Source organism: Lichenostomus cassidix, chromosome 2 (assembly GCF_008360975.1).
Source record: "Lichenostomus cassidix isolate B80296 chromosome 2, HeHo_3.0, whole genome shotgun sequence".
NCBI lineage: Eukaryota > Metazoa > Chordata > Aves > Passeriformes > Meliphagidae > Lichenostomus > Lichenostomus cassidix.
In genome coordinates, this window is record NC_139482.1 from 114888208 (window position 1) to 114902114 (window position 13907).

A 13907-nucleotide genomic window follows, 5' to 3' on the forward strand; every position below is an offset into this window, starting at 1 on the left:
TGTAAGCAAAGAGTTTCTGCAGTTGGACATTAAAGTACAAGCTTACATGTGCCAGTACTGAGAATCTCTCTGCATGTTTTAAAAGGAACTAGTTCATTAAAAGAAATATTATTTCAGTATTCCTGGAATAATAATATTTGCCTGTTTTTATTTTCTTCAGCTGAAGTAATGTGTTAAAAGAAGGAAAAGTTTGGTTGGGAAGCAAGATGAAAAGGTGAAGGGAGACCATTTTCAATAAAGGGGCCATTTATAGCAAAAAGAAACCATTCACCATGAAAGACACTGTATGTTTGCAAGTCAGGTTTACATTGGCAAATGCCATTCAGCAAACATTGCAAAAATATGTCAGCTGAATCCCAATTTCCCCTTACATCTACACCAAAGGGTGGTTTCAGTGGCCTTGTGTGTTTTATAGTCTATAAGTGTAAATTTGTGCGTCCTGGTTTTGCCTGCTAATAGGATAGAAGGCTGGTGCTGCACACACCACACATGTTTCACTTTACATTATGCGTGGTTTGGGTGTGGAATTAAAAGATCAACATATTGATCTGCAAGTGTGTACATAAGTTTCTCTACAATATAAACACATGCACAAGAGATGAGGGGAAAATGGGAACAAGCTACAAACCTGTGGGCATAATTGCTGTGTATTCTGCCCGTGTTCAAATGTGTAAAACAGGAATAATATGGCTGCCCATGAGAATTTAGACATACAGCCAGAGGAAACTAAACCTACAGCGGGGTAGTTTCAAGTTCTTTAATGAAAACATAAGGAATATGAAGTAATTTTTAAGGACTGAAAATACTACCGTCAAAAGGGAACTGAAGAAATAATAGTACAGTACATTGTATTTAAAGGCACACTAAAAAATTTAGAGTCATCTATGCAGTCTCCTGGAACTTTTCCTTTCCCTAAAAGAATCTTGCCCTGGGAAAAAAAATGTGTCAAGAATTACAAAAAGTGGTGGAGACAACAGGGATTGCTGATGAAGTAAAAAGCAAGCACAAAAGCAAAGTGAATTCCTGAAGACAATAGAAGAGTAGAAGGGAAGTGAGATTTTTTTTTTTTTCTGCTAAAGGAAGGAGGGTTAAAGGATGAAATAGGATGTCTCTGAAACACAGAATGCAAATGATAATCAAGGGCCCTGACATGGCAAAACTCCTTTGTAAGTAGCTCTTTATTTCTTTAGGAAGGAAGCAAAACTAAAGATACACCCAGATGCAAATTAAAGGAAGAAGATGGGAAGCTCAGGGGAAAAATCTGCAATAAAGAGATGATAAATATGTATTTATGTAGCTGTAATAATTTCAGATCTTTAACATTAGATGAGATTATTGAAGGATTATGTATTTCATCTAATATCTATTGAAAAGGAGTGGCTCTTTGTCAGTGGAACTGATAGATGTTAAATCCACCACTTCCAAATTAAATGTTTCAAAGAGAAGCACTGAATCAGGAAAAGACATAATACCTTCTACAGTTTAAAATAAAAGGAGAGAATGAGCTAAATAATGGGCCTGATCATTTTTTCACTGGAAGAGCACAAGCAGGTGCTGGCTTACAGGTGTTGGCTTTTCATCTGGGAAGCTTGTGAGAAAGAGGAAGCACTGATCAGCATGAAGTGGCAAGGGGATAACAACATATTTGAGTCTGTAAAATGATGGTGAAAGGAATGTCAGTTCATCATTCATTCTACTAAGTTTCACTTATCAATGTGCCAACATCCATAGCTGGCAAAATGCTCATGTGCCCTGTTCTGGAAAAGCTATGAAATTGTACATTCACAGTGCAATCTGGCTTCCTATATCACAAGCTATTACATTTCATGCAATTACTCATGTATTAAGTTAATTATTTGGCTATCAATAAATAATAACTTGTGTTTAGCCACAGCACATTTTTCAGAAATGCCTGACCTGAAGACATCAAGACATTAAGAATTCATTACTTTGAGAGCTCGTTCCAGTGGTTAATCTCCTTCAGTGTTAACTCATGGGTACCCAATTCTAATTGAATTTTTCTGGCTTTAACTTTCAGCCACTAGTTCATGTTATGCTTGTTTACCTTGTCAGGAGAGCCTTTATTGCTTTGTGTTTTCTCTCTAATGTGTTAGCCTGGTCACCTCTGTGAGGTCTAAACACAAGGAGCTCATTAACACTTATTAGAGGGTTAAGACCAGGATATCTTGGGTCTAGCCTTTTTCTGCACATTTTCCACATTAAAAATACAGACACTGAAATTCTGTGAAGCTCTTGTTTCACCTCTATGTACTCATTTATTTCTTTTTCCTCTGCTCATTAAGGATTCACATGAGTCTTTTTTTACTGTTGAAACAAATATTGGATCTCTTTTTTGCAATCATTAATCAGGTGTCATGTGGGTAACTAGGAAGAAGCGACTGATTTTGTTCTAATTTAAATATTTGTATAGAAAACTGAACACTGATTTCTTGAATTAGTATCCTTCCAGGTTGATAGTATCATCAAAAAAAATGTAATACTTGGCTCAGATTAGATGTGTGGTAAAAAGCACCACAGCCTCAAACAATTGAAATCTTGCACAGACACTTTAATGTTCATATTCAGAAATGAAAAGGAACAGATAGCTTTCCAAGCCACTGAATAACTTCAAACAGCTACCATTAAAAATAAAAATACTTTCCTACGCTGAATATGAAATATGTTCCAAAAATGCTTCAGATTTCTGGGCAGTAATTTATCCAGTGGCTCTAATACTTTATCAATGTCCTACAAGACGTACATGTACTGCAGTTTTGTATAAACAGGGCAGGGGGGAAGGCATCAGAGAAGATTTCTTCACTAAAAAGAAGAGTTTTATATCAAACTTTTTATTCTTGAGGTTAGATTTTATATTTCACAGTCTGCACCCTCCTGTTTAAGAATCTGAAAACAGGCATTTTCTGGTTTACATTGAAACACAGGAGTCTTGAATATCTCTTCAGCTGCTTCCTCATGTTTGTTCCACAGGAAGGGAGTTAGTTCATAGCACAGTGTGCTTTGTTGTATCTGCATCAGCACACCAGATAAGTCCAGCCTCTCTTCATCTGGAAAAGGAACAGAGGAGTAGCACCAGGAGACAGTGCAATACTTAAGGATATTGTGAAGGTTTCAGGCAACAAGACGACTTTCAGGTAAGCAGAAAAGGTCCTTTGCTACTTACATTCCTGTGCTGTTTCCCAGACTGCTCATTTTGGCACTGAAAAACTCTATCTTGGCTATGTTAACATACATTTGAGTGCTGGGTATTCCCTTCATGCAGAAGATGGCTCATCAGCAGTTGCTCTGTGTGACACGTGGACTGGCATCATATGGAAAGAGCCAGCAGGGCTTTTTCCTGAAAATCTGATGCTGAGATTTGGCTACTTATATACTTTGATTACACTACAGTTCTTTCCAAAGAGACCTTGTGTCCTAGGTTGCAATATTGATGTAGTTAAGTATTCTATTACCACCAGCTGTGGGCCATTAGCTGCTATCACCCACTCCGGATGACAGGCAATGAGCCATCCGTTAGCTATTATCACTTGCTAACGACCCACCCCGCATGACAGGCAATGGGCCATCAGGGACCCACCGTGTGACTCATGGACTTATCTCATCCCATTGTGAGATGCTCTGCCGAGGAGAGAGGAGCCAGGTGTTCCCACCTGGATATAACCTGGCCCTGGAACTGCCTGAGCTAGCCCTGTCTACTAGGTTCCCAAAAGACCAGAGCTACCACTGGATCTTCAGCTGGAGACTAGACCTTCACAAGATCACCGCTTCAACTAGACTACTTCAGTTGGACTGCTACTACCACCCTAACAGGGTGTTAGGTTGTATCTGACTTTGTCAGTGCTTTTCCTTGTATTATTTCACTTATTTTTAATTTCAATCTTGACTTGGGATCTCCCACTGGTTTGTTTTCAAACCAATACATATTTTGGCGCCCAACGTGGGGCACGACCTGGGGAAACTCAGAAATCCTAGCACCATGATGCTCGGCTTATCTATATGGGTACTGTATCTCGCTCTCTATATTTTTCCTCAAATGGGATACTATCTGCCCGTCGTATTGCTCCTGTTGCGACCAGGGAATAGCATGAGAATTGCCCTATTGGTTTATTATGCCTATGGCATGGTTACCTGTGAGGCGATGAACACCATTCGTTATATATACTCGACTTTGTCTGCCTGGCCTAACCTGAGCTGCTTCGTCTGAGATCTCATCAGCAATCGCACCCACCCTCTGGGGCTAGGAGGAGAGAGCGGTTTCTTCCAGCCTTTCAGGTCAGGCACAGCCATTTTTGACAACATTGAGTTCTCTCTGGATGCTAGGGATGGCATAATCTTTTTGTTAGTTCTGTTTTCTTTGACGAGCACCGTTTACCTCATGCTAAAGAACAGAACAATACTTTGTCTTCTTGAAGAGGAAAAACGAAGCAAGTCAGCAGGCAAGAGGAAAAGAACCAAAGGAGCAGTCAATGTCTCAACACAGACCATTGCCGAATCAGAACAGCCAAAGCCAGTAGCGGTTGCCCCCGTCCAGAAAAAGAAATCCAAGAGCAAGTCAGTCCGCACAGCGACTGATGAGGATGCGGCAGGACCATCTCACCAAGCAGAAGAGACAGAGCCAGAGATCATCACTCGCTCTCTATCCCTGGGGGAGCTGCGTGACCTACAGAGAGAATTCACCCGGCAGGTGAATGAGTCCATCTTGACCTGGCTGCTCCGTATCTGGGACGCCGCAGCTAATGACACCATTCTAAATGAAAGTGAGGCCAGACAACTGAAATCCCTGTCTCAAGATGTGGTCATTAACCAGAAGATTGGAAAAACCCAAGAAACTCTCAGCCTCTGGCGGCGATTGCTACTGAGTGTACGAGACAAATACCTGTACAAAGAAAACCTCCAAATGCACCAAAAAAAATAGAACACAATAAAACAAGGTATCCGATGCCTAAAAAAATTGGCCGTGCTAGAGATCATTTTCTCAAACAACGAGAAATTCCCCAAGAGCCCAGATAATGTCCAGTGCACTTCACAAATGTGGCTAAGATTTGCACAGCTCAGACCAGAGATATACTCTCGTTACCTAGCAACACTGCAGTAGAAGGAAAGCAAAGACCAGGTGGGCGTGTTAACAAACAAACTGAAAATTTACGAAGACACTGTCACCGCTCCACTACACACTCAGGTCTCATCAGTAGAAACAAACCTGGCCGAGCAAGTCCGGAGCTTGATTAAAAAGAGCCTCCAAAAACTAAAAAAAGAGTTCAAAAAAAGATTTTTCCATGTCACACCGAAACCAACCAGAGTCTCTGCCATCAAGAACAAACGTCCCCCATCCAAGGAAAGAAGACAAACCCCGCGACGTGACCTCTGGTTTTTCCTGCAAGAGCATAAAGAAAACATGAGAAAGTGGGATAGGAAACCCACCTCCTCCTTAGCAGCCCGAGTACGTGAATTAAAAAAAGAAACATCCACTTCAAGAAGCTCATCTAAGTACAACACTGCCCCAGTCTCTTGTAGACAAAACTCCAGACAAAATAAAAGCGATAATATGACTAATCCTCTTAAAGAAACCTCAAGAACACATTTACAAGAAAAGAACATCGTGCACCAAAAACAAGATTAGAGGAGCCCTGCCTCTAGCCAAGTAGAAAAAAAAAATAACCGGATCTATTGGACTGTGTAGATCCGATGGCCTGGCACGTCTGACCCACAAAGATACACGGCTTTAGTTGACACCAGCGCTCAGTGCACCCTGATGCCATCCAGGTATGTGAAAACCGAATCCATTTCTATTTCTAGGGTGACAAAAAGATCCCAGCAGCTAACTGTACTAGAAGCTAAAGTGAGTTTAACTAAAAACGAGTGGCAGAAACACCCCATTGTGACTAGTCCAGACGCCCCATGCATCCTCAGCATAGATTATCTCAAGAGTGGATATTTCAAAGACCCAAAGAGACATCGCTGGGCTTTTGAGATAGCAGCCGTAGAGACAAAAGACATAAGACAACTGAATACCCTGCCCAATCTCTCAGATAACCCGTCTGCTGTAAAACTACTAAAAATTGAAGAACAGCAAGTACCAATTGCTACAGCAACAGTGCACCGCCGGCAATACCGCACTAACAGAGACTCTATGGCCCCCATCCATAAGATGATTCGAGAACTAGAGAGCCAAGGAGTGGTCAGCAAGGCTCACTCACCCTTTAACAACCCCATATGACCAGTGCGTAAGTCCAGTAAAGAATAGAGACTGACGGTAGATTACCGTAGCCTAAATAAAGTCACACCACCACTGAGTGCTGCTGTACCGAACATGTTAAAACTTCAGTATGAGCTAGAATCCAAAGCAGCAAAGTAGTATGCAACCATTAATATTGCCAATGCCTTTTTCTCCATTCCTCTGGCAGCAGAGTGCAAGCCTCAGTTTGCTTTCACCTAGAGAGGTGTGCAGTACACGTAGAACCGACTACCCCAGGAGTGGAAGCACAGTCCCACCATCTGCCATGGACTGATCCAAGCTACACTGAAAAAGAGTGAAGCTCCAAAACATCTGCAGTATATTGATGACATCATTGTGTGGAGAGACACAGCAACGAAAGTATTTAAAAAAAGAGAAAAAAATCATCAGAATTCTCCTAGAAGCCGGTTTCGCCATCAAGAAGAGCAAAGTCAAAGAACCTGCCCGAGAAATCCAGTTTCTGAGGATAAAGTGGCAAGACAGACGGCGTCAAATTCCTTCTGAAGTCATCAATAAAATCATCGCAATGTCTCCACCAACTAACAAGAAAGAAACGCAAGCTTTCCTAGGCGCCATAGGCTTTTAGAGAATGCACATCCCTGAGTACAGCCAGATCGTGAGTCCTCTCTACCTCATAACCCGCAAAAAAAATAATTTCCACTGGAGCCCTAAACAGCAGCAAGCCTTCACCCAGATCAAACAAGAAATCGCTCATGCAGTAGCCCTAAAACCAATCAAGACAAGACCAAAAGTAAAAAATGTGCTTTACTCTGCAGCCGAGAGCCATAGTCTGTCCTAGAACCTTTAGCAGAAGGTGCCTGGCGAAACCCGAGGTCAACCACTGAAATTCTAAAGTCGAAGTTACAAAGGGTCTGAAGTCAACTACACTCCCACCAAAAAAGAAATCTTGGCAGCTTACAAAAGAGTCCAAGCTGCCTCAGAGGTGATCGGCACAAAAACACAACTTCTCCTTGCACCCCGACTGCCAGTGCTGGGGTGGATGTTCAAGAAAAGAGTTCCCTCTACCCACCATGCCACTAATGCCACGTAGAGCAAATAGATTGCCCTCATCACACAGCGCGCCCGTATTAGAAACCCAAATCGCCCTAAAATTCTAGAAATTATAACAAACTAGCCTGAAAGTGAAACTTTTAAATTATCTTCAAAAAAAGCAGAAAAGAAAATAACACGTGCCGAGAAAGCACCCCCGTATAACGAGCTGCCAGAGAGTAAAAAACGCTATGCCCTCTTCACCGATAGTTCCTGCCGAATTGTAGGCGCAAATCAGAAATAGAAAGCTGCAGTGTGGAGCCCCACACAACAAGCTGTACAAGCTACCGAAAGACAAAGTGAATCGAGTCAAGTCGCAGAACTTAAAGCCATCCAACTAGCTTTAAATATTGCCGAACGAAAAAAATAGCCAAGACTCTATCTCTACACTGACTCCTAGATAGTAGCCAACGCGCTATAAAAATAGTTAGATCGCTAGAAAAAAGCTAACTGGCAGCGCAGAAGAAAACCCATCTGGGCCGCTGAGATTTGGCAGAACATCGCCGCCCGGGCAAAAAAGCTAACCGTGAAAGTTCGACACGTAGATACACATGTACCCAAGAGTCGAGCTAATAAAGAGCATCGTAACAACGAGCAAGTAGACCGAGCTGCCAAAGTGAAAGTGTCACAAGTAAATCTAAACTGGCAGCACAAAAGAGAATTATTTCTAGCTCGTTGGGCCCATGATGCCTCTAGTCATCAAGAGAGAAATGCGACATACAAGTAAGCTCGTGACCGAGAGGTAGACTTAACCATAGACAACATCTCACAAGTCATCCACAGCTGTGAGACTTGCGCTGCAATCAAACAAGCCAAGCGGGTGAAGCCTCTATAGTACAGTAGACAATGGTCAAAGTACAGGTATGAAGAAGTATAGCAAGTTGACTACATCACACTTCCCCAAACCCGCCAAAAAAAGCGCTACGTGTTAACCATGGTAGAAGCAACCACGAGATGATTAGAGACCTACCCTGTGCCTCATGCTACTGCCCGGAACACCATCTTAGGTCTAAAAAAACAAGTCCTGTGGAGACATAGTACCCCTAAGAGAATCGAGTCTAACAATAAAACCCATTTCAAGAATAGCCTCATAAGCACCTAAGCTAGAGAACACAAAATTAAATAGATATACCACATCCCCTATCATGCACCAGCTGCCGAAAAAGTTGAACAGTACAACAAACTACTTAAAACAACTTTAAAGACACTTGGCAGGAAAACCTTCAAAAATTAAAAACTAAACTTAGCAAAAGCCACCTAGATAGTTAACACAAAGAGTTCTATCAATCGAGCCAGTCCTGCCGAGTCCGAACCTTTGCACACAGTAAATAGAGATAAAGTCCCTATAGTACACATAAGAGGTTTTTTAGAAAAAACTGTTTAGATTAGTCCCACCTCAGGCAAAGGCAAGCCCATCCGTAGAGTTGTTTTTGCCCAAAAACCTAGTTATACTTGGTGGGTGATGCAGGCAGATGGGAAAACCCATTGTGTCCCACAAAGAGACCTTATCTTAAATAAGAACTGTGTAGATGATAATAGAATAAGGGGTAGATAATGTCCTAGGTTGCAATATTGATGTAGTTAAGTATTCTATTACCACCAGCTGTGGGCCATTAGCTGCTATCACCCACTCCGGATGACAGGCAATGAGCCATCCGTTAGCTATTATCACTTGCTAACGACCCACCCCGCATGACAGGCAATGGGCCATCAGGGACCCACCGTGTGACTCATGGACTTATCTCATCCCATTGTGAAATGCTCTGCCGAGGAGAGAGGAGCCAGGTGTTCCCACCTAGATATAACCTAGCCCTAGAACTGCCTGAGCTAGCCCTGTCTACTAGGTTCCCAAAAGACCAGAGCTACCACTAGATCTTCAGCTAGAGACTAGACCTTCACAAAATCACCGCTTCAACTAGACTACTTCAGTTAAACTGCTACTACCACCCTAACAGGGTGTTAGGTTGTATCTAACTTTGTCAGTGCTTTTCCTTGTATTATTTCACTTATTTTTAATTTCAATCTTGACTTGTAATCTCCCACTGGTTTGTTTTCAAACCAATACACCTTGTCATATGAAAGGGCAGGCTCCTCGTGAGTCCCGGCACGTTTTTTGCTTTGGCAGATCCCTCCTTAGAATTCAGAGAGGCAGAAGATACTTTTCAGGTCGCAAAGCATCATTTATAGCTTCTTGGGAGGTTTCCTGGACTGTCTACATTAGCACTTAGTAGAAGGCCTGCTGCAGTAGGACTGATGGCACTAAATCAAAGCACTGACAAAGCTTCTACAGTACAATCCTTCTGTGTGCTTCCTGTGAGCACTTTCTCTCCTACCCTCTTAGCATCTCTGTTCAGGGCTGAGCTTTTGGCACAGTCATTGACACACAGCTTTGTCAAGTTGCAATTTACTTAGTAAAAGTGTGGAAATACAAGATTAAAAGCTTGTTTATCACAGAACTTCTTTGTTAGCATAGGGGATCAAAGCAAGTTGTTCTGTGGCCATGCTTTTTCAGTGTCACGGGGAGAGTAAAATCCAAGCCAGACAATGCAGTGCATCAAGCCCAGGAAGCTTCAGGCATTTTTCTTGTAAACTTCTCCTTTCATAGTTAAAATCCAGACACTGTGCAAAATCCCTGCAGTGTGGTGTTTCAAATGAGGTACTGCAAGAGTGGCAAAAAAAAGTGGGCATGCTTCACTAATGAGGGCAAATTGTGCCAGCTTTTTACAAAGAATAGTGTGTTTCCACCCACATCAAACCAGCTCCACTTGATAGATGTGGAAAGAGAGGGGGGAGAGAAGCTATGGTGCTGTTTATTCCTTTCTACTCACCTCAGTCTGGAGTCTTGTAGAGGCTGTGGATCATATTGTGTCTGATCTTGCCCTTTTTATAAAGGACACTATTTTGTGTGGAAGTTGGGTTGTCTAAGGAGGAAAAGGGCACTAGTCAAATTCTCTCCACACACCCAAATATAATGTGCTCTCAGATTATGTTGCTGCTGGCTTTAACAGGAATAATATGATTGGCAACTATCAGTTTGTGTCCTTCATTAGGTTCAGGAGTCAGTCTGTTGTAAATTGTAATATTCTACAGCTACTATTGAGGGTATTTATATGCAGATTCAGAGTACTGCAATGTATGGAGAGCATCCATTTGGTGGTTTCCAGTTTTTAAGAAATTTTGGAGTTTATATAGCGTACAACCATGCCAGATATTTTTTCTAGTATTAGACATTTTTTCTTAAGTACTTTCTGTGGTTACTTAATAAATCATTCCTCATATCCTCATGTTTAAATTATATTCCCATACACACCACATCCATCATAGTTGATGGGAGTGCAACAATGCATGCTGTAACTTCCAAAGAGCTGGCATCTCACACCCTCATTAGCAGGAATGTATCTAGAAGCTATAAATGCTTTCTAAAGATACAGAGAGCACAGCTCCCTGTGACTTATTCACTTCCTGCTTTCCTTCAAAAGCAGCTGAAAGAGGCACTCTGCACCTGCCTTCTCCTTGTGCTGACATCTGGTTTTAAATGAGAAAGGAGGCAATGAATGTTAAGCTGAAGGGACTTATTTTATTTATGATTGCAAAGATTCTTGGCTTGGAGAATCACTTCAATTCCAGTGCCTTTCACCTTCCTTGCTATGCAGGGAAACAAAGAGAGCATTCATAGACACAACACATGTGACATGGGGCAGTCTAATGGCATTAGAACAGTTCAGTGAAACATTAATGAATTTACAGTGATGACAGCACAACAGTGCCAGGACCTAATCTGCTCTGTGCTAAGTGGTTTTCATAAGTAACCTCAAACACAGAAAACCAGTCAGGACTAAAATCTTTCCTTTTCTGACAAAATATAATCGACTTTTTTTTTTTTTTTAACCAGTAGCCATTCCCGTGTTGGCTGTGTCACTGGTGTTTCTCCAGTCAGTGTCATTTCTCAGGTTCTTCTCAGCAAGCTCAAATAAGACTTCAGTTCTTCCGAGCATCTTTTGGTTCAAATATATTTTTACCCATAATCTCCTCTGCCTCATGCTGCTTGCCTCAACAGCTGCTTGGAACTGATACATAGAAAAAACTTGCCCAGAAAAATAGATGGTATGATTTTGTTCATAGCACTACACCTTTAATCCAACCTTATATTCACATCCTTTTCTTCACCATTATACCTCCTTGCTGTCACATATCTGTGCCTACTTAAGTATTTGGCTGAGATGGATATGTAAGGTGTTAAGTCAGATGTCAGTAAGGTTCTTGAGATGAGGAAAGATGTGAGTGCTGGCTGTTTACACAAGATTTGATCCTGCCTCAGTGACATCAAAAAGGTTATTGCCATTGACTTAAATAAGCATAGTGACAGAGACTGAAACCTCTACTAGAATGTCTATTTCCAGAAGAGGAAGGTGTTGGGCTTGAGGAGATAAATGTGTGTGGGATCTTCTCTTCACAGTCTACCCGGAACAGTGGTTGCACTTTAACATCCACAAAATTATTTGCAAGATTAGTAATTTCATCATAGACATCCCCTCATAAGGAGACCTATGATTCTGTACTTCAAGCAAAGCAAAGTAGTGCCAGATTTCTAAAATTTCTGTGTTTTTAAATATATTCCATGACATTTATCTGAAGAAATAGGTGTTCTTCCAAATGCTATGAATATTCATGTTATAAACACATTGTCCTTTCCAAGGAAAATGGGAAAGGAAACAGACAAAGAAGGGGACAAAGAGGGGAATAAGAGTCTGTCTGTATGTTTGAGGGATCTGCTATATCTCACTGAAGCTGATTTCAGTTGCTTAGAGGAAGGGACACTGAGGTGGGAAAACATGCACTGCAGTCGGGGTAAATGGGTAAATAAAAATAATGGGTAAATAAATGGGTAAATAAAAATGGTTAAATACAATAAAGCTTGCCTTCCTTTACTTTAATAATATCAGCAAAACCAAGCAGCCTGGGGTGCAGTGTAGAGCAGCTAATTGCATTGTCTTGGATTGATGATATGATAATCCTTTATCCCCTATCGTTGGCTTATATGCCCAAGAAAGAAAAAAAAAATGTGTGGTCCTGTCTCTTTAACTGCACCCAGCCGCAGAGAGAAACGCGGGTTGTTTTGAAAACATTTTCCCCAAGCCTCGCTCCGGGGGAGGATTCGTCGCCCGGCAGAGACTGCGTGCTGGACGGGGGTCGGAGTGAGCTCTGTTCCCGTTTTTTCCCTTCTTCTTCTTTTTCCTCGTTTGGACCCCTTCTCTTCGATCTGCTTTGCCACCCGGAGACCCAGGAGGGCCAGAGGACAGCAGAGCTCTCCAGGGAGCTCCACCCGGCCCCGGGTGGGGGCGAGGAGGAGAGGGACTGCGTCTGAGAAAAGGACTTTTTATTCAGGTTGAATAACTGCCTTTCACCTTGTTTTTCCCCTTCCCCTGTGCCTTGTAGGGCACTCTGCGTGGTTTTGTTAAATAAATAGTTTTTTCTTCACTTTTCATCTAAGAGGTTCTGTTGTGGGTGGGGGAGGGGGTGTCGGGGCCCTTCGCTCTCGGAGGAGAGAGTCTTATCATTAACCCTGGACATATTTGGCGCCCAACTTACGGGGCCTTGATTACTTGTTCTACACCTTTTGTGGGGTTAGAGAAAGTGAAGAAAAAAACCCTAATAATTGCATTCTGGTTTTAATCGCTTGGTATTGAATTACAGCCATCAGTAGTCACTATGCTGTTTGATGGGAGGTTGTTTGATGTAATACTGTCTGTTTGGCACATAGGTTTGTTTCCCTACCAACAGGTAGGGGCAATCCTGTCCCTAATGTATAATTTCCACCAATCAGGGACACGACTCCGGCTTGTTATAGTAATGTGTGTGATACTGACGATCTGTAAGAAGGTATGGGAAACAGTTAAAGATGTACATGCTCTGTTAGTTTCCTCCTCTAGTTTTAGTAACCTGTTTTGGAGTTTTGTTAGTAATATTACCCAACCTGTTAGAGAAGTAGAGGGTGAAGCTTCCTGGCTCCTCACCCATCTCTTTCCCTTTAAATCTGGTATATCAGCTTTTGAGAATATTCAGTTTCCCCTGGATGTTAAAGAGACCATTAACTTGGTAGTACAGGTGCTTTACCTAGGAGTTTCCGTGTATATGATGTTCAGTGTTACCAGAATGAGGGCTGAGAAGTCCAGAGGGGCTGAGCAGAAGCAGGCACCTAATCCAGATGTGAGGAAATTTGAATGGTGTGGAGTATGGGAGGACATAGGTAAAACTTTAAAGAAATTCTCTGATCCAATAGACTGGGAATTTCCCCCTGGACAAATCCCGAGACCAGCTGAGGTGGGGAAGTATCTGAAAGAGAAGTGCAGAGACAACTGCAGTGCAATATGTTGGGCCCTGGCATATGCTTATCGTACACTGTCAGATATTATAGAACAGGAAGTAAGGGAGCCTAAGCCAATGGCAGTTGCTCCTATTACAAGGAACAGGAAAGCCCAATTTAAGACTGATCGCCCAGATGACAGTGGGGAGGGACCCTCAAGGCCAGCAACTGAGTCAGAGGTCATTGTTGAATCCATGAATGTGAGAGACCTTCACAGCCTAAGAAAAGATTATGTCCAAC

At 42.1% G+C, this 13907-nt stretch overlaps 1 long non-coding RNA gene across 1 annotated transcript in view; it reads left to right on the top strand.

Annotated features, from left to right (window-relative positions):
• Positions 1-3060: 3060 nt before the first annotated feature.
• LOC146442039 (uncharacterized) overlaps positions 3061-13907 on the top strand; it is a 28913-nt gene continuing 18066 nt past the window's right edge. The window contains exon 1 of the long non-coding RNA XR_014850125.1: positions 3061-3152. This is a non-coding gene — a long non-coding RNA (uncharacterized LOC146442039). The remainder of the gene's footprint in view (positions 3153-13907) is intronic.